The sequence below is a fragment of the Rhinopithecus bieti genome, unplaced genomic scaffold (genome assembly GCF_001698545.2).
Source record: "Rhinopithecus bieti isolate Rb0 unplaced genomic scaffold, ASM169854v2 scaffold_28528, whole genome shotgun sequence".
In the NCBI taxonomy this organism is placed as follows: domain Eukaryota; kingdom Metazoa; phylum Chordata; class Mammalia; order Primates; family Cercopithecidae; genus Rhinopithecus; species Rhinopithecus bieti.
In genome coordinates this window covers 333111-360505 of record NW_016813124.1, presented here as the reverse complement: position 1 = coordinate 360505, position 27395 = coordinate 333111, and the positions used below count along the sequence as shown (strand labels likewise).

Here is a 27395-nt window from a genome sequence, read left to right as displayed (position 1 = left end):
AAGAAAATGTGGCACATATACACCATGGAATACTATGCAGCCATAAAAAAGGGTGAGTTTGTGTCCTTTGCAGGGACATGGATGCAGCTGGAAACCATCATTCTCAGCAAACTATCGCAAGAACAGAAAACCAAATACCGCATGTTCTTACTCATAGGTGGGAATTGAACAATGAGATCACTTGGACACCAGAAGAGGAACATCACACACCGGCTCCTATTGTGGGGAGAGGGGAGGGACAGCATTAGGAGATATACCTAATGTAAATGATGAGTTAATGGGTGCAGCACACCAACATGTCACATGTATACATATGTAACAAACCTGCACATTGTGCACATGTACCCTAGAACGTAAAGTATAATAATAAAAAAAAAAAAGAAAGAGAAAAAAAGTGTGTTCTATCCTGATTTTGTAAAACGAAACATGCAAAAACGAGCAGAAATTAAAACTCACTATTATTTTGTTCTTTTTAAAAATATTATTGATGGTCTAAAATAACAATAATTACCTTTATAATTAGAAAAGAGATAAATATAAAGAAAAATGGTTCAGAAGACACACCAGAGAAAGAAAAAGATAAACCAAGTTAATAGTTATACCAGCAAAATGTTGAAAGATAATTTTAGTGAGATGTTGATTCTAATTAAGAATTTTAACATTTACTTCAACTAGTGTATCTTATCATAAATGAAGCAAAAAAAAATAAATTATACTTTCCAAATTACTAACCTAGTAAAATTGTTGAGTATCCTTTCATCTTTAAATATCTTAACTTCTATGTAGGTCCACTGGCTTTACTTGCCTCATCTAAACAAGCTAAAAGCATTCATTCTGAATTTTAGTAAGGAAATCATATGCCAGAAGAGGACAGTTTCTTAAAATTTAGGCATATCAGGTGTAACTTAGATATTCAGATTTGTTCAGTCCAGGGTTGGACTTAGGAATCTGCATTTTCAATAAACTTTCCAAATTAGTCTGATATCGGAGGTCTGGAGAACATATCTTAAATGATTTTGAATTAACAGGAAAGTCCTAATTAAACATAAATATACCAATTCTATACGTTTTGTTTAACCAAATATCTGATGTCTGAATTTTTAAAGGCCTTATGATTTTAACCAGTCTTTTCCAGTTTTTTCACATTCTTATATATTCATTGCTATATCAATATTAAAACACAGCATCAACCACATATGCCCCTCCTCTTACTCTAGTCTTCATGTCTACTAAGCCACTTTGACAACCATGAGAGTATTGTGCCCCTCAGGAGCACAGAGTCAGGGAAAAAGGCCTATAGCATAAAGTCGGACACCCTGTCCCTTGTCACAGACCCTCCACATTTAACTTATATTGCTCTCCTACTGATAGCACCCTGACCTGCTGACTAATGTGGATTGGCCTTGCATAGGACCACATTGTTTTTCATTTTAAATTATCTTTATCCTTCTGTCCCTCAGACACACATCAATGTTTATCCTCATTGGAAGCTATTTTAAGTCTATTTTATTCTTAAAACATACCTGCCAACCAATTCAAACCTCTTTTATATCTGAACTCTATTGTGTTGAATACCAATTTTCAACATAGGCATAGGTCATACAGAATTTACCTGCTCAACTAGATACCCACGGATCCAGTTGAGTATGGCAGGTTATAAAGAGGAGTTGATCATGGGGTAAATTATATATCCCTCATAACCTTCATTCATTTATTATGGCCATCTTTATTACTTCTTCTTTCAACTATTCAACAAATATCTCTTGAATACCTACAATACGCCAGGAATATTTCTGGACACTGAGAATACAGCAGGGAACAAAACACTGAACGAGGTTATATTTTAATGAGAGAAGACACACATTAAAGAAATATATAAAAGATAGTAATAATAATTCATATTATTACAACTAATACTTATTGAATGCTTACTGAGGCCAGATGCTGTTCTGAGTGCTTTGTGCTAACTCACAACAATTTATGAGGGAAGTACTATAATAATTCCTGTTTTATAGACAAGGAACTCAGGCACAGAAAGTTTTAAAAACTTGCCCAAAGTCATTAAGCAAGCAGTAGGAGACAAAGACTTAATTCTCAGCAGTTTGGATCTAGCATTTACCCTCTTAAGTCATCAGCATGCCTTACTATCAATAATAGTAAAAAAAAACATGCCATGAAGAAAAGTAAAACATAGTCAAGTGGGATAGATAGTAATAGAGAAAATGTGGCCAGGGGAACTCTCTTAGATAAGATACCATTTGAGTAGAGACTTGAAATAAAATAAAGGTCCTGGCCATGGAGATATAGAATGAAACAATTATAATTTGAGAAGATAACAAGTGCAAAATTTCTAATGAGAGGTTGTGTTTGGCATCATGACCATTTACCATAATATGATTTGTTTCAACTTGATCTCAAACAAGTTACATCCAACTTAACTGAAGGACAATCAGAACTTGTATCTGGCTTTAAAGGTGACTATGCACATGTGCTGTACAATAAAAGGCCAGTGTGGTTAGAGTACACCAACCTTTTCTTTAAAAAAGCAGGAGATAAATGAGGTCATCCTTTCAATAGCAAGGAGGGCTTATTAAATGGAGTGTCAAAAGTGGAGGTAGCAAGATGGAATCAGATCCTAAATATACTTGAAAAGGAAAACCAACAAGAATTTCTCATGGATTATATGTGGTATGGGTAAAAGAAGATTAAGGAGATGCCACAGTTTTAACTTGAGAATCAAGAAGCACGGATATTCTGAAATGGAGAAGACCACAAGAAAAACAGGTTTGGCTGTACGCAGTGGTGAGCCTTCATATGTTTTGTTTTAGAAATGTTTTATCTGAGATATTATTATACATTCAAGTGATAATGTCAAATAGGCAGCTCTATATATGAGTCTCAAGTTCAGCAAAGAGGTTTGGAATGAAAATTCTTAGACTATAAATTCAGATGTTGTGAAATTCAAGATGGTGCTTCACTCCATGAACTGGATTAAACCACATAAGGAGTGAGTATAAAGGGAGAAGAAAGAGTTTCAAGCATTGAGCTTGTGATATTCCAGTGTTTAGGGATTAGAAATAAGAAAATGAGCAGCCAGTGAAAATGTGGTATCCAGGATATTAGGCAAATAAAGTGTTTCAAGCAAAAAGGAGAGACCACTTGTGTCAACTGTTGCTAATAGATTGAATTACATGAAGACTGAGATACAACTATGGGATCTGGCACCTGGAGATGACTGATAACCTTGACAAAAGGAATTTAACTGACACATACTAGGAATGAATTCTTCTAAGTTGCTGTGACATGATAAAATTTAGATACATGCTGAGAAGGTGTGACTTTCCAGGTAAGTGACAGTTGATGAGCAAAAAAAAAACAGAATAGTAAATATCAAGACAGGTCCGTTGATGAGGAAGGAACAGTAAATAGAGTGGTTCTTAGCAGATTAACAGGAGATGGGACAAGGTAGCATGGTCAGAGAAGTTTATGTGGGTGGGCAAAAAAGTGCTTTCTAAACTTTTTTGATTCCTTAGAAAATGAGGGAGCTAGGATGAAACCACTAACAACACATTTATGGAAACCATCAAATATCATAAAAGCCATTACCGTCCAATGGAACCAGACCCACGGACCCCTCCCCACCACCAAACTTGCTACCTCATTTACTCTTCCATCCCCCAATTAAGCTTTGATGAACAAAAAATGTGTCATATAGCATGATCACATTCAACAATTTTCCTTTTAAATAAACTGTGGGCCACAGTCTTCACCTGTGCTGATTGGGAAGTTACGGCATCCCTTTTAAGAGAGGATTAGAGAAAAAGCTACAGTTGAAAGCAGTGATTGGAAAAAAAAAAAAATTATCCACTTTATGCCCAAATGTGTTGAGACTCCTAAGTAATTTGATGACACAATTAAATTTGTAATAAGATTCCTGGTAGTGAAAGTGCTATGGTGAAAAATATAGAATTAGAGAATAGTTGAGTTGAAGGACATTATATATATATATTTTAAATTTTGTAGTCAGGAAAACCTCTGGGGAGAACAACTTTGAGGAAAGACATTTGAACATGCAAACATCTGGGAAAGAGCCTGCCAGATAAAAGGCAAAGGCACAGCATAAAAAAAGGCTGGCTGTTGGATGGCTAAAAAATTAAATTATATATTATTTGTTCTTGTGGTACAAGTTCTATATAGGTAATGCCTGTGTATTGACACTTTAATGTGGAAATACGGATTCTTTGGTGAACACCTGGCATGTTGTAGATATTAATAAAGATCAATATAATTCTTGATATAAAAATTTAAAAATCACTGAATTTACTCAAAGCTTAATAGAGCTTACCACATTGATATCACTAGCACTAGCATTTGTAAAAAACTGCTAATTTTTGGAGAATAATAAGCAATTACACAGATATATTAATAATACTGGATATTAAGTTTTGTTTAAAATTATAGTAGAAAACTATAAAATCCAGCAAGAAAACTAGAAATACCTATCTGGACATCAGCCCTGGAAAATGATTTATAACTAAGTATTCAAAAGCAATTGCAATAAAAATAAAAATTGACAAGTATGATTTAATTAAACTAAAGTGCTTCTGCACACCAAAAGAAACTATCAACAAAATAAACAGACAACATACAGAATGGGAGAAATGTTTGCAAACTATGCATCTGTCAAAGGTCTAATATTCAGAATACATAAGAAGCTTAAACACATCAATAAGAAAAAAAACAAATAACCCCATTAAAAAGTGGGCAGAGGATATGAATAGACACTTCTCAAAATAAGACATATAAGCAGCCAACAAACTTGAAAAACTGCTCAACATCACTAACATCAGATAAATGCAAATCAAAACCACAATGAGATACCATCTCACACCAGTCAGAATGGTTATTATTAAAAAGTAAAAAAATAACAGATGTTGGTGAGGCTGGAGAGAAAAGAGAATGCTTATACACTGTTGGTGGGAACATACGTTTTTTTTTTTTTTTTGAGACGGAGTCTTGCTCTGCCGCCCAGGCTGGAGTGCAGTGGCCGGCTCTCAGCTCACTGCAAGCTCCGCCTCCCGGGTTCACGCCATTCTCCTGTCTCAGCCTCCCGAGTAGCTGGGACTACAGGCGCCCGCCTCGTCGCCCGGCTATTTTTTCGTATTTTTTAGTAGAGACGGGGTTTCACCGTATTAGCCAGGATGGTCTCGATCTCCTGACCTCGTGATCCGCCCGTCTCGGCCTCCCAAAGTGCTGGGATTACAGGCTTGAGCCACCGCGCCCGGCCGGGAACATACGTTTGTTCAGTAACTGTAGAAAGCAGTTGGAGACTTTTCAAAGGACTAAATACAGAACTACCATTTGATCCAGCAATCTCACTACTGGGTATATACTCAAAAGAAAATAAATTGTTCTGCCAAAAAGAAACATGCACTTGTATGTTTGTCTCAGCACTGTTCACAGTAGCAAAGACATGGAATCAACCCAATTGCCCATCTGTGGTCGACTGTATAAAGAAAATGTGGTACATATATACCATGGAATACTACACAGCAATAAAAAAGAATGAAATCATATCCTCTGCAGCAGCATGGCTGCAAGTGAAGGCCATTATCCTAAATGAATTAATACAGAAATGGGTACCACATGCTCTCACTTATAAGTAGGGGTTAAACATTGAGGACACATGAATATAAAGATGAGAACAACAGATACTGGAGACTCCTAGAGTATGGAAGGAGGGAGGCAAGGGTTGAAAAACTACCTATTGGGTACCAGGCTACCCGGGTGATGAAACCAATCACACCCCCAAACCGAAGCATCACACAATGTAACCGTGTAACAAACCTGCACATGTACCCCCTCAATCTAAAATTAAAGTTGAAATATTAAAAAAAAAAAAACAAAGTTACAGTTGGTTAACATTTTGTTCTTAATGTATTTAACAGCTTTATAATATCATGAATTATTATTAACTATTTAAATTTATAATATCAATTTCATGAAATATTTTGAAGTCATTAATATCACACTTTGGAAGAATACTGATATGGCTTGCAGGATGCAGGGTTGTCACAAACCTTCCATTTTTAAAAAAATGTAATATCTGCAAAGTGCAATAAAATCAGGCATGCCTGTATACAAATAAAAAGATACATTCCCAATTCCATTAATCATTCATAAACAATTATGTAATTCTTTGATAAAACTAAGTACATTCAACAAATGCAAGAGCTTGCTAATAGTAAACTCTGCAATTTTATTCTTCCTTACATTAAAGATTTGTACTGCTACACTTGTTTTCTCTTTAATTTTCTTAAATCTGACTTACAAAAAATTATTGCCAATTTACAAACTAATTTTGCAAAGTCTATGCAGTCTTAATTGTAAATCAATCCTCTTATCTTAAAGGAAGTAAAAGCAGGTTGTTTTAACTCTTGGCTGTGCTCTTGGGAATGTAGAAACTAAAATCCTACCAAATCTTCCCTAAAGACATTTAAATTTGCTTTTATTTTTGGCCCCCATTTTGCCATTTCTAGTCTACATGATACATAATGCAACTATCAAAGTAAGTGCCTGTATTTCAGATAAGTTGTTTGTCTCATTGTAAAATGCATTTACAGGAATCAAAATTCAAGCTTAAAAACACAATATTAGAAATATATTTTAATTTTAAGAAAAGTAACAAAACTGGTATGCAAGCAACTTGTACACAGAAGCAATGTCTATAACAGAAAACTTAATGGGACTGAAGTACCTTCCTCTTTAAAGGCACATTGTTATATCAGAGGAAAGCATAAATAGCAGAAAATATCTTGTTTAACAACAAATGTGCAAAAGGAAAAGGAAGAGGCCTTTAGGGCCATGTTAATTATCTCAGGGTCAGAGGCATTAAGAAGACGGTCTGGGAGTTACTAAGGCAGTCAGATGGCAGTGGCAACACGCAAGCATCCCCAAGGTCTTGCAGTTACAGCATTGTCATATTTCAAATGACAGGTAATACTTATGAACACACCGACACTCACCTCCTCAATTATAGTCAATGTCAAGGTTTTACAACTGGAGGACCTGCTAATTTCTAACATATATATTGTCTGACAAAAAGTACTTTATAAAAAACAAGTATTTAAAGCACCTATTGGATGATGCTAAAGAAGTCTTTGGAACACACACAGATAATGTCCTTTGAGCCATTATCTTTTGGGGAACAAAACATACATTTTTTTTGAGGATCATTTTTGTGGCATTTATGGCATAAGGAAACCTCAGAGGGGTTTAGTGTGTCTGAGTATTATTCTCCTTGCCTATAGTGACATTATACCACAAGGCATTTTCATTTAGACTTACTTCATTTTTCAACATAATCATGCTAAAGTACAAATTTAATATGTTTACATAGGTGTAGTGTTATGTGGTCAAATTTTGTTTTTTCCCCTTTTAACTGGGATGCCATTTTCCATCTTTCAGTTTGTATATATATATTTGCAAACTGGCATGCTGGCTTTGCCAACGCTTATCTTCCTTTTTGTTTTATTTGTAAGCCCTCTGATGGATCACAGAGAGTTACGCAGATAGCACTGTGTGTTTTTAGTAAACCTTGCATGGTGCAACCTTTGGCAAGAAAGCAGTCACTCAGGTTCAGTAGGGTCCCCCATTTGTAAATTAAAATCACACATCTAGAGGATTACATTCAAATCAAAATTTCAGCTCTACCTGAATGAACGTAAGGGAAGCAGTTGGGCACAAAAGAGATGTGAAAGAATGAGATAGAGCCATGGTCTAGTTCAGAAAGGCTGAAGTATAAAACAAGTTTTCAGTTTGAATTAGTAGTTTTCCACCATACATCTTTTGTTCTTCATGTAAAGTCCTCATCATGGGTTTGTGAACTGTTGGTTGGCTTCACAAATTTGGGACAACTTGAAATTGGATGCACATTTGATTATACATATATGTATAATTTCTATATATTATACATATATGTATAATTTCTATATACATATATATTATACATATATGTATAATATATACAAATATACATACATAATTTTTATATATTATACATATATGCATAATACATACATATATACATATATGTAAATTATACATATATATTACAAATATATATGTATAATTTTTTAGGGAGAGACTGTACAATATTCATCTAGTTATTAAAGAAATCTATAACACTACAGTTCACACCACTAAATATATACAACTTATGGGACTTTTTATTCCAAAACAAAGTTCATTTGAAGCGAAGTACAAAGAAACAATACGAAGTGAGACTCATTTAATACTCAACTAAGATTTTTGTTTAATTTGCAAATAACAGAATTAAAATTGATTTTATTTTCCAAATTTTAGCTTCTGACAAAAGTATTGAGAGGTGGAATAGTATTATATTCTTTTAGATCCTGAAATACATGTATTTTTTTTTTATAATTTAGCTTATGAATTTCACACTATTTAGAAAATATTATCAGCATTGATTTGGTAAATTTAAGAGACTCTCTAACATTTAAATGTATAAAAGTTTTAGATCATAGGGAAAACACTGAACTTCTGAGGTAAAATAGTCATGAAAGTCTTAAATAATATTATCTTATTAATTCATTTTAAATGTCTGAAACTTTGGTTTGAATTGATACACATCACAAAATTACTTCTGGCCATGAGAAAATTATGTAAAATAACTTCTAAATTCAGTTCTGCTAAGGACATGTTAGGAATCTAATCCTTATTTTGATCCCATGACAAATGTATAACAATTGTCCTTACACATATATTTAAAGGTTTTCATATTTTAAAGTGAGTGAAAATATAACAAAATGAGAAATTGTTAAATTGTAACTGTGTATCTGTTATTTTTGTTTTAAGTGTTTCTGCTATGGGGTGAACGTTTCAGAGAAACTTATTCCTCAAAGATGCTTTTAAAAGAATTTTAGTTTGTTGAAGCAGAAGGAATCAGTGACTCAAACACATTAAAAAAAAAATATTAGGATCAACTAGCCTTGTTTACTTTTGACTGGAGCAGGAAACCTTTTACTCCTGTTAAGTGATAGCTGCTCTACTTGCTGACGTGGAGCAGCTCACATCTGGATTGCAAAATTTCTGAAGGTTAATTTCAGCTTCAAGATAAAATGCCCTTACCTGTATTGACTTGCATTGCCTTTTCACACGTGAATAATTCCAGAGATAGCTTTAGGTCAGTTCCATCGAGATACAAGATAAAGGATTTAAAAACAAACAAATAGAAGCCATTTTTCTTTACCTAGATGTTCAGAATAAATGTCTGATCTAACCTGAAAACTTAAAAAGCAACCATTTGCCATTTCAAGGTATTGAATATGGGCCTAGGTCACTGCCAGAAATATAAAAATTCTAGGTAAGGGTAAGCAAGTTGCCCTCTACCAGTGTTTCTATCTGTGTCACAATCTTCTATTTTTTGACCTAGAAAATATACCACATTAAGGCTATGATAACTTTAAAGAGCATATATCTTCTTCTGATGAGATAGAGAAACTGTGAAATAAAAGAATTTGGGGAAGAGCTTATTGAATGCTTAAGTCATTCTAATTTGGAACTAAATGATATCACCATGGCTATTAGAGCTAATTTTGTCACTTAAATAATCTGGTCACATAGGTCTTTTTAATTGAACTTATTGTATTACATAATAAAACCATACTGTTATGTACTGTGGTACATAAATGATAATAAAATCATTGTTTTTTCTACAATGTTCTGATTTACATAACAGTTGTGAGAAGATGTGTTTGCAGGTGAAACCGGGATTCGGTGTTGTGTTTTATGCAGTGTTTCTTCACTTATGCTGCTTCAGATCTGGGAGCATTTAAGAAGTTACTGGTATGCAACTTCATTTTTCATTCATTGGCATTAATTCTACTTTTTACTAAATATATCTGCACCTTCTATGATCTGAGACAATATATCTAAGATATTTATGTATTAAATATCTGATGAATTAAATATTTTATCTGATAGTTTTTCTCATTTCCTCTTACCTATGATTTCTAATAATATTTACTCACTTTAAATAAGGACAATGGTTTTGTATTTTCTCTTTAACATATCATCCACCTAGCAGATATCTCCTATTTCAGGTTAAGAATTAAATAAATTAAATATCTGATAAATTAAATATTAAATATCTGAGACATTTAATATACATTAAATGAACAAATGAAGGTTATGTTTCTTAGAGGAGTGGTGTGTGTGTGGGTGCATACGTGTGTAGGGTAAAATGTTAATATGCTTTCCAAGGATAACACCTGAGCAAATAAAGACTCTACAACTCCAACCCCTCTGAATCATACCATTCACCCTTAACTGAAACAGGTGACAGAGACAATGCCAAAGTATAGAAACTGTTATTGCTATTATTGTATTGTTGCCACATACAGAGTATCCCAATAAGTTAGGGACAGAGGGAAGACTGCAGGCCAAATTCAGCCTGCAGAAATGTTTCTTAGGTATGCTCGTGAGTTTTCAAAATAACCCATTTGAATCTTTTTAGATGTGCTCCCCAGTACAGCACAGCTGCCTTCAATGTTTAATGCCATATTCCTTACCTGGGCTGCCTTGCATCTGAAGGCACTGCAGTTTAGGATCTCTGCAGCACAGTCTTCTCCCCTTACTTTAAACCAGAGGTATTTTTTCATCTGTATCAGGAAGATATTGCTTCCCATTAGCTCACCAATTTGATTTTTTTTTTTTTTTTTTTTTTGTTTAGGAAAATTTTGTTCCCCTTTATCCCCAATTTTTTTTTTTTTTTTTTTTTTTTTTTTTTTTTTTTTTTTTTTGAGACAGAGTTTTGCTCTTGTGGCCTGAAGTGCAGTGGCGTGATCTTGGCTCACTGCGACCTCAGCCTCCCGGGTTCAAGCAATTCTCCTGCCTCAGTCACCCGAGTAGCTGGGATTACAGGCATGTGCCACCACACATGGCTAATTTATTTTATTTTATTTCTTTTTCTTTTTCTTTGAGATGGAGTTTTACTCTTGTTGCCCAGGCTGGAGTGCAGTGGCGTGATCTTGGCTCACTGCAACCTTTGCCTCCCAGGTTCAAGTGATTCTCCTGCCTCAGCATCCCAAATAGCTGGGATTACAGGCACCTGCCACCATGTCTGGTACATTTCTGTATTTTTAGTAGAGACGGGTTTCACCATGTCGGTCAGTCTGGTCTCGAACTCCTGACCTCAGGTGATCCGCCTGCCTCGGCTTCCCAAAGTGCTGGGATTACAGGTGTGAGCCACCGTGCCCAGTCTGAACTTTTTAGGTATATTTTCTGGCCTCCTGCTTACTCGTGGAAAAATATTTGTTTTTTCCGTCCTCAAACATTTCACTAGTCTTCAAAGTGCATGAGAGTAAACCAAAATATGCTTAGAGGTGTGTATTTTCTCATTAATATTGCCTGGAGCTTTATAAACCCATTAAATCTATAGAATCAAGCACTTCTTTAGTACAGAAGAATTTTCTTCTGTTGTTAACTTAATAATTCATTTGTTCAGTGGCTTATGCCTGTAATTCCAGCATTTTCGGAGGCCAGGGCAGGCGGATGGTTTGAGCCCAGGAGTTTGATACTAGCCTAGGCAACATAGGGAGACCCCGTCTTTACAAAAATTGCAAAAATTGTCTGGGCATGGTGATGTGCTCCTATAGTCCTAGCTACTAGGGAGGTTGAGGTGGGAGAATCACTTGAGCCTGAGAGGTGGAGGTTGCAGTGAGCTAAGATCATGCCACTGCACTCCTAGGCGACAAAGTGAGACCCTGTCTCAAACAAACAAACAAATAAACAAAACCTGAAAAACAAGTATGGCTAAACAGAGATGAAACCAAGATGGAGGGATGGTGAATACAGATTTGTATTGTTATCCAGTCTTTTCGGATTCTATATTTTCCCCATTAAAATACTTCTAGTGTTTTGTTAAAATATTTTTGGAAACTTATGTCCTCTATGTTCATGACACTTTCACTTATAAATTTGAAGGTGTTTAATGACAAAGTTTGGAAATAAATCATTAGCAGTTTGAAGGTACTTTCTTTGATAACAACAGCAGTTGCCACAATTTTGCACTTGAAATACTTATTTTATTTACTACACACAGTCACACTATATAGTACATGTTATTATATAACTTTCCTTGATAAGGAAATAGAATCAGATGGTTCATCTAACTTGATGAAGATCACATGGTTAAAAAATGGTAGATCAAGGAATTGTACATGATTGATTTTAAAGGTGATTCTGTCAACCACCCACTATTCTGTGTCATTATTTAATAGCTTTTTAGAAGGCAGTGCTGAGCAGTTTCACCCATCTCTGATAAAATATAAAATGCATACACATGAAAACTTTGTTTTTTCATATGCCTTCTGCTCAACTGTAAACATTAAAACCCTCATCACACCTAGATTTTAGTTCACACATTCTATTATTCTCCACTAATGTTCCTCTAACACAATTTTTAAAAATAATCAGCAGATTATAGCTTGAATATCTAAGATCAAAAGCAATCATTACTACCAAAGTGAAAAAGTGAGAATTTGATTCAAATTCCATTTCTGATATGTAGAATTTTAGTTATCTTACTTAAATCATCTCAAAAGGTAACAGATGCTTTTAGACATCCTCATTTTCTCTCGCCTTTATATCTAATAAACATTTTATACATGAAATGCTATTTGTACGCCTGGCGTGGGTGGCGGTATCAGTCTCACACTCATCTCCCTTATTGTTGTGTTATCACTTAGAAATTCAGCAACTCGATCAGATCAATAGATTCTCTAAAATGTACACGTTACTCTGACAAATGAAAGCTGCTACCCTCTGCTACAGTGCACTCAATCTTGTCAATTTCTCTTCAGCTTATTAAAAAGTAAAACTGAAAAAAAATAAGATAATTACTGCCCTTTTCACTCTGATATCCTGTTCTCCTATACTATTGAAGATAATGTCTTAGATTTATTTTTAAAATTTCTGTTTCACTATAATGCATACAATATTCTGAGAATAGTGAACATTTTTACACATGCGCCATTTAGTTTTTCTCATTTCCTCTTACCTAGATTTCTAATAACATTTACTCACTTTAAATAAGGACAATGGTTTTGCATTTTCTCTTTAAGATATCATCCACCTAGCAGGTATCTCCTATTTCAGGTTAAGATACACAAAGCATCCGCTTTGCCCTTTTTGCATTTCAGTAGTCCACTCACAGACAATGTGCTGCTTACTGTCTCCATTTTTTCTTGCTGTTGTTGTTGCTAATTTTCAGTACCTGAGCTTCCATTGGCTTCATACAAAGCACAAACAGATATTTATAATTATATTAATATTAATCATAGGGTACTTGGGCAGTTCAAATTTTAATATAGATCACTCCACTTTAATGATATTAGTTTACATAATTACATAAATATAATATATAAAATAGAGTCATGATGGTTTATAAAAATTACGTATTTCTATTATTCTACTTTATACTTCATATATAAAGGGAAAACTGATGTTTATTAATCCTTTTTTTTAGGAGGAAAAAACTGAAGGACTAGAAGGATAAACCAATTAAAATAAATATGATCAAAAATGGTGGAAGCAAGTGATATCTGATATTAAAGAATTTTTCCACTGCTATCCTATAGTCCCACAGAATCGTACAATCTCAAAACTCTGTTACCTTTACAAAGTAACCATTATATATCTAACATTTTATTACCAAGTCCTGTCAGTGAATTAGCTAAGTTATATTTAAAAGAAACAGAAAGGGATATGGAGCCCAAACAGACATCTCAGAAATCTGAGTTATGTTCCTCAGTAAAGTTGTAATGCCTGAAAGTGTCATACTCTGTACTCTGTCTATAGGAGATTGGTCTCTTGTTGAATCACATTCATTATTTTGCATTCTAGTATGAAGTGTTTCATTTTATTACTGATATCAAGAAATATATTTGTTATAAAATTATTTTAGCAGACAATGAGTAGTATGTCATTCAGTATCTCTGTATGGTAAGGTTTAAAGTATTTCTAGCATTTTTTTCATGGCCCCTCAAAAACATGAGAAGTTGATAAGCTTTCCCCTTTTTGACAATAAAAATTCTATAGCCAATGGTATTTCTTATTTTCTTCTGGACAACAGGAACTTCCAACTCAGATTAGTTTCTCAATTGAAAAAATAATTATCAACTTTATGACAGACACATTTTCTTTCTCCCTTTTCCTACTAGACTATTATCTGTCTCATTGAATAAATACTATTTACATGATAAGAAACAAGGAGACATAAATTTAAATATGAATAAATTACACTAAAAACAAGAGAAGTCCAATATGTTTAACATTTTAAAAATCTCTTACATACTATTTATCCCCAATGGATACATCTTTATGACTTGACTGCTGATTTGGATACTTCTTAGAGTTGAGCAACTATATTTGTATTCTACATCTCCCTAGTGCCCAGAGTGGTATTTTGTTATTTATTTATTTAGACCTTGAAAATATTTTGACATGCAAAAGATCCTACTGGAAGACTTTCAGATGCAAATAATTACTTCAGTACAACTATCTTCTAATCAACCAACCAGAGAAAGAAAATTCCACAATATTCCTAATAGTCAAAGCGACCAACTCTGGGAAACTGGAGGTTATTAAAACAAACAAACTGCAGGACTCTTCCAGAGCAGGGAGAGTATCACACTCATCTTTGGTATCCCCAGTGTCTGGTACAGTGCTAGACTTTAGGTAGACACTTCACAAATTTCAAGTGGATGGATGAATTAATCATTTAAGATGGTGCAGGTGGAATATGTGCTTTGAGCAGTCTTTCTCGAGTAAGAATTATTTCTATTGATACATCAATATATTCCCAATCTCTCTCAGCCAAACCGTGCCTTTCAGAGTTGGCAGGCAAGGATTTGGCCAGGATTAGAATGAAAGGTAAGTGGACCACAAACGGGATTAAATTATTGACCCTGGCCTTATTAACTGAGCTTTAACTGGGTTTAACCAGCCATGGCTATAGGGAGCAGCAAGGTTCATAATCTTTAATTGCACCATTCTCTCTAACTGTCTAAATATTATGGACTTGGAAGAAAGGCCCACTTGAGAAGACATAAATGACATGACATAGGCTACATTGTAGGTTTTTAATATGAGCCAAAATCAAAATCCATTTGTCAGGTAATTGTCCAATGTTTTATTCACAGAAATCAAGCAGATAATTGGAGTCCTTGAAATTTCTCTATTAGAACATATAGCCCCCAATCTAGTAATATCCCATAATAGTTACAAATTATTTATTTGTACCCTGTGTATTAGTCCATTTTGTATTAGTCCATCATGCACTACTGTAACTACCTGGGGCTGGATAATTTATAAAGAAAAGAGGTTTATTTGGGTCACCATTCTTCAGGCTATACAAGAAGCATGGCACCAGTATCTGCTTCTGGTGAGGGCTTCAGAAAGCTTTCAGTTATAGAGCAAGGTGAAGGAGAGTAGGTGTGTCACATGGCAGGAGAAGGAGCAAGAGAGGAGGAGGTACCAAGCTCTATTTAACAATCAGATCTCATCCGTACTAATAGAGTAAAAATTCACTCATTACCATGAGGAAGACAATAAGCCATTCATTAGTAACTCCCAATCCCATGACCTAAACACCTCCCACCAGGTCCTACTTCCGACACTGAAGATCACATTGCAACATGAGATTTGAAGGGGACAAATATCTAAACTATATCACCCTATAATATCCAAGTTCTCCAAATGCAGTACTTAACAACTTTGCACTTATGGACTTTACTGCATTTAATCTATTAATTAGAAAACAATGCTTAAGTATCTGTACATGCAAAAATATAAAAACACTCCCCTCATTTCACCCCTATTAAAGAGCAATACAACAAGCAAAAATGTATAAAAGACAGGTTTGCAGATAAGAAGGGCTGGGCTGTGGAGATCGCAAATGAGGGTAAGATTGTGTGGAAAAGACTTGGCAGTTTGACTTGTGCACAAGCTCAATATGAAACACTTGAGGGGCAAGAGGGTGAGGCCATTGCATTTTGTACACACCTTTATTAGTGCACTCAAATTGATTTTTGATTTTTCATACCATGGGTGTGTTGCCCTTAATACCTTGTAAGCTATCTGAAGACCTGAGTTGTATCTTTTTTACCTTTGTATCCCAGAGGGAGCATATAACTAGGCATTGCATTGGTTTATAAAATAATTTTTTACTCAAATATTTATTGACCATGTATACTTTGTATAGTATTATACAGGTACTAGAAACACAGTGCCTAACAGAAAAGGCATGGTCCTAGCTCTTACTGAATTTAAAGTCCTGTTTATGAAGGAACAAGTGGACAAAGAAATAAATGGACAAATTGGGTATATTCAGTGAAGAGCAATTAGACCTTCGACTAAGGAGAGGAGAACTTCACAACTTTATCCCCTTTTGATAGTAACTTTCTTTCAATTTCAGGGAATTCTGATATACCATCCTCCCACCAATAATCACAAAAATGCAGAAAAGTTTGTCTTCTGCTATCCTGTTTATTGCTATAGCCAAGAAGATTTTGTCATGTTTTGTGTTCTGTAGTCAGCATTCTGAAAATGACAGTCTCTCCTCCTCAGAAGACAACATGCATTATAATATTGAATATGCTATTGCAAACCAAGCTTCCCAGAGGTGCTAATATCTTTGCTGGAGACAGGCAGCCCTGGCAGGGAGTCCAGAGACAGAGGAATTCTGGAAAGAGAATGTGAGAGACAGACAGGGAAGAGAAACCAGGGCCCAGTATAATAAATTGTAGTCGCAATTAGTTTGGCTATTCACCCCAAAGGTATTGAAGAACCTTTGCTGACTTCTGAACCGGTATGTAGCAGAATCAAAGTGATATTTTGAGATCATAGCCCAGTAGTTAGACATAGTCTATATTGTTACTGAAAAAAAAGGTGAAAACAAGTAAGGCCAGTTAGGATGATACTACAATAGATCAGTCATACATTATTAAGTTCCCAAATAATGATGGTGCCAGTGATGCCAGAAATATAACTGAAGCTTCCAGCCTGATGAAGGGGAGAAGGTGGTGCCACAAACAGGATCAGGTTCATAAGGAAAAGGAACACATTTAGAATTAGGAGAGAATAAGAGAATCTAGACAATGATATATTTTCAAATGCAATTCACTGCAGTTAGGTGGAGATTCATGATTAAAGCTTTGAAGAAACATCAGTTTGAAACACAGATGTGAACTGTAAGTGTTCTTTTCATCTTAAGAAAATTCCTGACAAATCACATCATTAATAGTAACTTCAGTGCCCTTTGCTAACTGGTGAACAATTGAGAAGCAACTTCTGGTTTCCCTTGACATCATCAAGAACCAAGACCTACCAATCTTTCGAGTATTATTTTCATAACTTTGGGAATCTGGTAGGATTAATGTCTGGCTCAATGGCAGAAAGAAGTCCCTGAATACCAAATGCTGTGCATGCCCCCAACAGAATCTGTGGATTTCCAACATTCATTCATTCATTTTCTCATCTTTGTTAGTTGTGTGCTTATTATGTGTAACATACTGTGATGGGTTATGGTCAAAAAATGGGAGAGATCTAGTCTCTGTTGTCATAAAGATCACACATTATTTCTGGAATGAAGAACAAATTCCTTCTTCCCAACAGCATACGCTTGAAGCTTCTACCTGCGGATATCTCAGGCTGATGCTGAAGAATTGTATTAGGTATGTAAATTTTGGCTGCAACTAAATAATATGCAAAAGAAAAACACATTTACAAATATATTGAGTGATATTTGATACTGCATAATATACTGGAAGCTTAGTATTAGGGCGACCAGACTAATGTCATTCTTAAGTAGGTTGTAGTTATGCTCAGCAACTGCTTAACGGCATTTCACAGGGGAAAAAGAAGGAGGAAAGAAGCTGAAAATGGTCAATGAAGTGAAATTAGATCACTGGTAAACTCATAACTTAGGCTTGTACCATTTGGTCAGTTTTCTAATGGCCATAACTTAATGATTCAATTAGTTTCCTGGGAGCAAGGATAAGTAGATGTTCAATGTTCTGTATCATATTACTGATTAGAATCTGCCAAAGCCATGTCTAGCTGAAGCTTATGAGCAATGAAAACAAAATTACTTTATATATGTTATAGTTCTGCTATGAATAGACAGATGAATACACAGCTGTTGACAATAAAAATAAATAATTAAAACAAAATTAGAATGTAGAGTTATTTTCTTAAAGATTAATTTCTTAGTTGATTATAATTTTTGTAATAATTTATTCAAGGCATTGAAGGGCTTACCAGGTATAGGCAGACACTGTGCTGAGCATGGTAGATGAAACAAGTATGAACTTTGGGGCTGTTTTACTTGAACACCTTCAAGAAGAAATGTGACCCAGAAACAGCAGCATAGTCCACACAACTTATGTAAAAATTGTTTTAGAAGTATGAATCAAAAAATAAATGCCAGTCAGCTCAGCAAGAGTAGTATAATATTATGCCTACAGTAATCATCGGTAATGATTAAGGGCATAGCAGTATAATAATTAAAGATAATTAAAGTATGATATTTCACAAAATGAGGAAAGTAGGAGGTGGTCTCTTTCAAGAAGATAAAATGGCAAAAAAAGTTAAATGTTTCAGCATGAACACTTACCAAAAGAAAGTAAGCTTCCGTGAAGATTCTAAAGTTTTAGTGGTCAGCCTTTATGCTGTTTTTTTTTTTTTGTTGTTGTTGTTGTTGTTGTTTTTTTTTTTTTTTTTGTCACAGTAAAGCTACCTTTACCAATACATAAAAAACACTGGTTATGTTATTTGGAACGGAGGCACTATGTAAACTTAGCATGCTCTTTTGCCAGTGTCGTGGCTCTTCAGTGTGAAGAATCCGATTTTTATTTACATGGAAGACCACACAGCAATGTGATAATTGTCACTTTTAATAAGTTGAATGCCATTTTAACTGTGTAGTGTAAATATACCCCAGCTGATAAATTATTTTTGTAATCATTGCGGTAGATGTGTACATGGTGAGCTGGGGGAAACTAGAATGAAGCTTGCTTAACTCCTTATTTTCAGTTGGTCATCAACCAATAAGTATTTCACATCTGTTTACAAACAGCCTGTTATATTTACTATGAAAACCAAATGAACATTATTCTGACATTTATAAACATTTCCAGTATAAATAAAAAATGAATAACTCAAATTTATGGACATATATAATAATATAATTTTTAGGCCATCTCTTGTTGCTTTCTCTATTTTGCTGAATGAAAAAAATGGCCTGGCACCTGTTAATTTGCCTGCTTCCAGAGATGTCTGCAAGAGCCGACTAAAATCTCAAATATACAGGACTTTATGAAAGGCATGACCAATTCACCTTGTGTACGTATTTGGTGGATGTTTTACATACTAATTTTGACATTGGTATAAGAGCCGTGAACATGAAAGAGCCATCCCCGTACATCTTTACTGCAAATGAAAATACTGCTACTAAAAGACAAGCTTTAGTCACTCTTTAGAATGATTGATATTTTGAATATAAACATAGAGACCTCTTATCCAAAATGTGGCATGACTGTGCAGGATGCTGATATCATTTTTGACAGGTTTTATGTGATCCTAAACCAGTGAAGGATAGTGTTGCAGGACCACCTTTCATATGCTCACCACTCTGATTTCCTGAAGTAATGAACTTCAGGGGCTCTGCTTAGTAGCAAAAGCCATGATACTTAAAAAATGCACATGTGTCTCAAAAGTTGCCCACAGAAGACAGAAGGGACTGGCCAATGCCCTAATCTGATTTTTTCTTTATTCTGAAGAAGGGAATACTGTAGAAAACTGTTTCAGTGCTCCAAAAAAAAAAATTCAGAAATATTATTTAATGATAATTGGACATTATCCAAGGTGGGGAAACAAAGATCATTAAAAGAGAAAATTATTCTGGGAAGAGACTGGCATATTTCTATTTTTAGTCTGAGTCTTCATGCAGGGCTTTGAAATCATTTCATTTTTTTGGGAAATCAGATTACCCATCACATAAAAATAGGCCTGCTGACTCCTGAGAACTTTGGAGGATCAACTAGGACACGCTGACAATATAATAAGGGTCGAGGAGGAAGGATTCTTATGTACAGAATTGCATGACCTTCTCCCTGTTTATACTGACATCTAAGCAGTGCCAGAATTGGCTGGACAGATTCAAATCCCTGGTCTGCCACTTAGTGAGCAACCTTGAGCAAATAACCTATGGTTGTGAAGATTAGCAACAGAATATATAAAGTATTCAGTTTGATGCTTACAACATAACAGGAACTTAGAAAACAGTGTCTGGATATTTTATTTAGTTTAATCCCACTAGGGCACAAATCTGTATATAAGATATATGGTATAAGTTATGTATCTATGAAAAGCAATGTGAGAAAAAAAAAAGAAAAGCAACCTGAGCAAATTATTTTAAGCCATCCAATTAAATTATTATTTCTACCAAACCCATTCTATGGGTAAGTAGTTGTGCTGCATTGTCAACTAAAATACTCTAAGCAAGTAGCTGATTAATTGGTACAACAATGCAGGTAGATGGAAGAAATGAGATGCAGTGTTTGATAAAGCATTAGTGTGACCTAGTAAACAATAATCTATTGTATATTTCAAAATAGCTAGTAGAGAATAATTTGAATGTTCCCAACATAAAGAAAATGTTTATAGTAACACATATCCTGATCACCCTGAATTGATTATTACACATTATATGAATTTATCAAAACATCACCATGTATCCTGAAAGCAGGTGTATTTATTATGTATCAATAAAAGATAAAAAGAAAAGAAAATATTCTAAGGAAGAAACACAATTCCATTATGATTCCTATGACCATTCATACAAAAGTAGGTATTTTCCTTTTCTGGGAGATCAAATGTGGCATTTAATTATTAAAAATGCATGGTTTAATAATACTAAAAATTCTACTTCTCTAATAAGATTTCTTTAATTTGCATATATGTATATATACAAATTAAATGAATATATATATATTTTATAAGCACATTTCAGAAAGACCAAAGAAACCTCAGAGATAAGCACTTGATCATACCTCAGTGAAACCGCCTTTAGCAGCGGGTTTAAATCTTAACATATAGACTCATACAAAAAACTGGAACTTCTGGTGTGATTGTTTTATAATCAAATATTTTTCATCTGAGCAATGTATCTAAGCATCTTTGCTTGGTCAATAGATATGCTAACTGCTGTATTTTTGTAATGAGTCCATAGTATTCTATTATATGGATATACTACATTTATTATTACAAAAATTGCTATTCTTAGATATAGACATTTTATGAGATAGTACGAAATAAAACTTACATATAGTAAGAACTGCTATATATGAGTAAATAAATAATGAGTGAAAATAGTAAATGAATTTGGTCTTTTTATTTATTAAAATATACTAATATATGATATAATATTTGCTTTAACTTTAATCTGAGAAATACAAAGGAGTTTCAGATGAATATTTATACTATTCGAAGTATCAATGTTTCTCTCTGTAAAAAGTAGAATGGAGTTCCTGGGAAATGAGGGAATTTACAAGGCAAATAAAATCCTCCCCCAAAAACAATAGAAAATAATTAGAGGACTGATTACAAGTATTTATGATCAACAACTAACACTTTAGTTAAATACATAGATTTTCATATGTGTTAATGTTACAATGATATTTTGATATGATGTTTTAAAACCTTGATCCTCATAAATTACGAGGTTTATAAATTGTTGACACCAAAATATTTTACAAAATAATTTTATTGCAATAACATGAACAAGCTTTTCTTCAAAATAAGTTATTCTGTTTAATTTACTATACTATTTACTAGCATATTAAATACTATACTATTTACTATTAAATTACTATACTATGTAATAGTAAAACTATTTTAGTATGTTACCAAAAGTTAGAAAATTTAGATCTAAGTTGACTTTTAACTGCTGCTGTGAAACTAAATGATGTATTTTCAATTTCCTTCTTCTGTTTTCTGAAACACATCATATTTAATATGATTTCAATAAGACAGGAAAAGGCAAAGGCATTCCTTAGTGCTTGAACTGTGATGAACGGATACCAGCATAAGTGCTTCCTAAAATTAAGTATCTTTATGCTTTATCAGGTCTCAGGCAAGAGGATGAAAAAAGTCAGTCCTAAAGTGTGACATGAGAGTGACCAAACAGTGACTGCTTAATGCACTTCTCTAATGGCAGAACAGGCTTTTCCCTAATGTTCAAGTACTTTTATCTTGAATGGGCTTCTCCTGTTCTTTCAAGAGCTTTTCAAAAATGCATGCACACATATACATTGATTAATTGAAAATATGGAAAATGCCTCCAAATGTTGTTGTCATGGTTTCCTTTCACATAGTAAACAGTAGAGCTAAACGTGATACTGAAGTGTTAAGTTCACCAAATGGTGTGTTTTTAAGCCTAGTCTCAAATTATAATATTACAATTTTAAATTCAGTTTTCTTTTGCCATGTTATGACCTTTATATGTCTATGCTTCCATGAGAGGATGCACAATTGATTTGTTTGTAATCTCACAAATGTTAGCTGAATTGACATGTTTTTAATTGAAAAAATAGAATACACACTTAACTAATGTTAAATGAATAAAGACCTACAAATTAGTCTTTAAACTTTGAAAGTAGCATTCCTAAGCTATATGTGAAAAGCAAGAGATCCAGTACCCTTATGAAAGAAAAGAGAGAAAGAGGGAATAAAAAAAGGAATGGAGGATGGATGAAGGGAGGAAAGGAGAAGGAAAAGAGAGAGAGAAACAGAATATGCAATATGAATTTTACACTTCTATTATTGTAAGTGTTATGGATTTAAAATCTAATTAGATAGTGTTTGGGATGCAGAAATAATTTTGTAGTCCTGTAAAATACAAGTAACTTTGTAACATTTGCAATAAATGGAATAGAAGGAGTTTCAGGTGAATATTATATTCTGGTATATTATAACTTCCCCACATTTAATTATAACATCCAAATCCTTTTAAAACGGTATGTGTCATTCACTCATGTCCAAATGGTTTGCATCAATCATTCATTTGTTCAACCTATATTTTATGACGAACTTTTGTTCTGGGTACTGGGGATACATTATGGAACAAAATAGTCAAAAAGTTTTTGAGCTAAAAGAGGCTAATTTCTAGCAGTCACACAATATGAAGCAGTAAAATGTATTTTATTTAACATCAAATTATGTTAAAAATGAGTAAGATTAGGCAGTAAGGATTGTGTTTAGGGATGGGGGTGGAGGTGGGTATTGTAGCTTTCAACATAGTTGCCAGGGAAGGAAGCAAAGATATGAGAGAGTAACCCATACAGATACCTAACAGAATGCATAACTGGCAGAAGTGATATCATGGGCAAAGACCTAGAGGTGACGGCATACCTGTCCTGTGTGAGGAGCAGTAGGAAGAAGAATCACAGAAAATAAGGTTGGGAAGATAATACGGACACCTGCCATTACAAGTTTGTGTGCATGTTTGTAATCATGTACAGCTCTGGTGGCTATTGTAAAAGTTAAATGACTTGCTTAATAGCACCCCTGGCAAATGACAGAGGTCAGATTTTAACCTGGATGTCAGTTTCTGATCCAGTTTTTTTAGAGTGTGACCCTATGGCTGATGCAATACATTCACCTTAAATATCATAAGATCAAGGTTTAAATGTTGCTATGCCTCAGGTTGTGACAAATTATTACTATGAGATTGGTTCTGAGGACTAATCAAAACTTAAGGAGTGAAAATCAGCACATGTGAGAGGAAGGAATTTAAGAAAACTTCCCCTGGTCCCAAACAGCTAGGGTCTTACGAGACCAGGAGAGTTGTATATAAAGAAGGACCACTTCTGGATGGACTAGAAAGTCAGACAACATTCAGGGGTGTGGTTCAAATTCTTGAAGAATTTTCTCAAATGGAACATTTAATCAAGACAGCTATCATCAGAATTAGGCAATTTATTAATTCATTTATCAAACAAATTTGTGGGCTGGTGCAGTGGTTCATGCCTATAATCCCAGCCCTTTGGGAGGCTGAGGAGGACAAATCACGTGAGGCCAGGAGTCCGAGATCAGCCTGGACAACATGGCAAAACCTTGTCTGTACTAAAAATACAAAAATTAGCTGGGCATGGTGGCACATCCCTGTAATCCCAGCTACTTGAGAGTCTGAGGCACAAGAATCACTTGAACCCAGGAGGTGGAGGTTGCAATGAGCCGAGATCACACCATTGGACTCCAGCCTAGACAACAGAGCAAGNTACCTTCTTATTGACTATAATTGTGATAGCTTTTTACAGTTTTTTCATGCTTTAACATGTTTTCCAATTACAATACTAATTTTATTAAAATAACAATCCTTAATAATCCCACCCTGATTCACAAAAGAGTCTTAGGATATCCAGATAGTCTGCTGGGAGAAAACTGGAGGGAACTTAACTTAGTAATACACTTGAAATGGCTTGAGATTAGGGTCTCTTGGCACATATCATACCTTGGGGCCTCTGCTGTCCTCATGTATTAGTTGGAACTTTCTTGTCTACAACTACCATCAAGCCAACTCAGACCTCATAAAGCAAAGGCGAAAACTTTTAGAAGGATACTGAGGTGTTTCAATGAACAATCAAGCTGAGCTATAGGCCGGAATGGAATAAGACTTCAGACTCAACTGGAGCTACAAACTTAAACACCATCATTTCTCCAACTCTCTTCTCTGCTTACCTGAATATTGGCTTTACTATTCTCTTTTGCTTATATCACATTTGTCTGTAGACAATAGAAAAGAAATTTGTTGAGACTGAATTTTTACATGGAAAGTGGTCCAGTGACCAACAAGCTGGGTCAATAATAATGCATTAGATTAGAATTTCAAGCTTCAAAACTTGGAATAATCAGAATTAGTCTCTCTCTCTCTCTCTCTGTCTCTCTCTCCCCTCTCCCTCCCTCTCTCCCTCCCTCTCTGTGGCTGAATCTGTAAGATCATGTTAGAAGCCCTTCTGTGGGCCCCACAACCATGGCCAAGAGAATAGGGCTATGTACAAATATGGCTGCCCCAAATTATGCATCAAGGAGGAAAAAAGTCAGTTTCTGGAAGAATGAGAGGTGAGTTATGCAGGAAATCATAAAACAGTGCAAATCCCAAGAGCCAAGACATTTTGGTAGAAGTCAAAATCTGGTAATTCTGATAGGAGTACCTGTATTTATTTTTTAAATATGGTAATCTCTTTATTACTTTTTACCAAACATTGTAATCTAATCGTCCATAATTTTTAAAGTGTTGATCATGTTGATTATATGTGAGAAACAAGTAAAAAATGCAGAGTCTAGTAGAATCTTATAGCTATGAATTGTCTGAGAACTATGAACTATCCTGTACAGACTATATTCTTGCTTGGTGACACTAGACTATACAAGTGGAAAAGGTCCTGCTAAGGCTAGAATAGACAGTTCAGATAAAGGATGCCAATGGAAGTGCAAAATCATTTCACTAAAAGATATAGGCAAGAGGATCTCATCAGCAAAATTATTTCACATTTCTCTTTCAGTTGGCCCAAAACTGTTTGAAGAGTGATGGTGAATCCATGACTTCAAACAAACAAACAAACAAAAAACCATTGTGTTTCTCCATTTTTATCCTGTGAGATAAACTTTCCTTAAGTTCAGAGAGAAAATAGAACCACTTAACAAAGCTATATTAAGATAAGTTTGTTGCCAAAACAAACATTTGGCAACAGTAACATAGAAGCAAGATGGTGATGCCAGAACCTGTTATGAGAACAGACTAGAGATGCCAAATGAAGGTCAAGTGCTTTAAGGCTCTTAGAAAGTGATGTTCTCTCAGCAAAATATTCCCCAGTGTACACTTATCCCTTTGGAAGATGTGGTATAATTGGCTTTGAGTAAACAAAAATAAAGCTAATACTTTTAGTCCATATGGCTGTTAATTAATTTTACTTGATTTGGACTATAGATAGTCAAAAGATCATTCCTTCACTCCCTTAGTTTATCTAAGGGAATGAAGATTAAAAGCAACGTTATTGGCCGGGTTAAAACTGCTTGTTATATAATATTAGATTATAATAATATTTTGTATGGAGTTAATCAAGATCCACCCTACAATTATAAACACACCAGTTCGAATCACTGCTCTTTGCCATTGGGAGTGATATTAAATTCCAGTCAATTAAACATGTTCATCCTTGTGTGATTAAACTCAAACATAGTCAAGAAACATCATAGCAAGCAAGTCAATTACTTAGGCATGATTTTGTCAACATTTATTTGTTTCATTTCTTCCTATTACATAATATTACATAAATATATTATTTTGATAAAAACCAATAAGTAAACTTGGCATAAATGTAAAAACCAAGAAATGCTGTTTATGTTGTAAACAGACCTAGATTTTGCATTTAAAATATTAGCTAATAAATATTGCTATTGAATTTTTGGCATCCATGAATTAAATAACTAAGAAAGTGTTTTGTGACTATCCAGTGGGAGTCCAATGTCTTCATCTTTCAGAAGCAAGGAAACTTAATCAAAATAATATAAACCCATGTTACTAAGCAACAGTCTAGAGGTAAATAAGAGTTAATTGATATTTTCATATATAGTCTGCAGATATCATTTTAACTTCTTCCAAAGACAGCAGAGTATACTCTCTTCTATAGGAAGATCAAAATAGTTACATGGGTAATAATACATAATTTGTCAAATCAGCATATACTCTTACTGCTCAATGATTATATCACCTGGTCCCTGTTTTTACTTCTTTGGATTAGAAAACATGGCTTTCATTTACAGTGGTGTGTTAACTATATTAACATTTTAATATGTATATAATGATTGTATGTGGCATTTCATCCTTTGGGCAATAGTCTCACAAAAATTAAGTATTAAATTTACTATATACTGATAAACACTAATGAAAATTGTTTCCTTCTCGGTCCTTACTCTACCCTCTAGGACAGTGGTTCTCAGATTAACATGGACCAGCAGCATTAGCATCACCTGAGAATATGTTAGAAATGCAAATTCTTATACCCTATCCCAATCTGAAACAGAAATTTGGGAGTGAGGCCCAACAAGCCATATTTTAATAAGCTTTCTATGTGGTTCTGAAACAGCCAAAGCTTAAGACTACTGCTCTAGAAAGATAAAATTTATCATTAGCAACTGGTCATCATCAGATTGATTTTACATATTAGATGAATATGATTGAAATGTTACATTTAGATTTGTCTTTTTTCACAAAAGACTTATTTTTAAGGAATAAAATAAACATATAGCAT

At 34.3% G+C, this 27395-nt stretch overlaps 1 protein-coding gene across 1 annotated transcript in view; it reads right to left on the bottom strand.

Moving 5' to 3' along the window:
* The window catches only part of NAALADL2 (N-acetylated alpha-linked acidic dipeptidase like 2), a 1006116-nt gene that overhangs the window by 812129 nt on the left and 166592 nt on the right, over positions 1–27395 (bottom strand).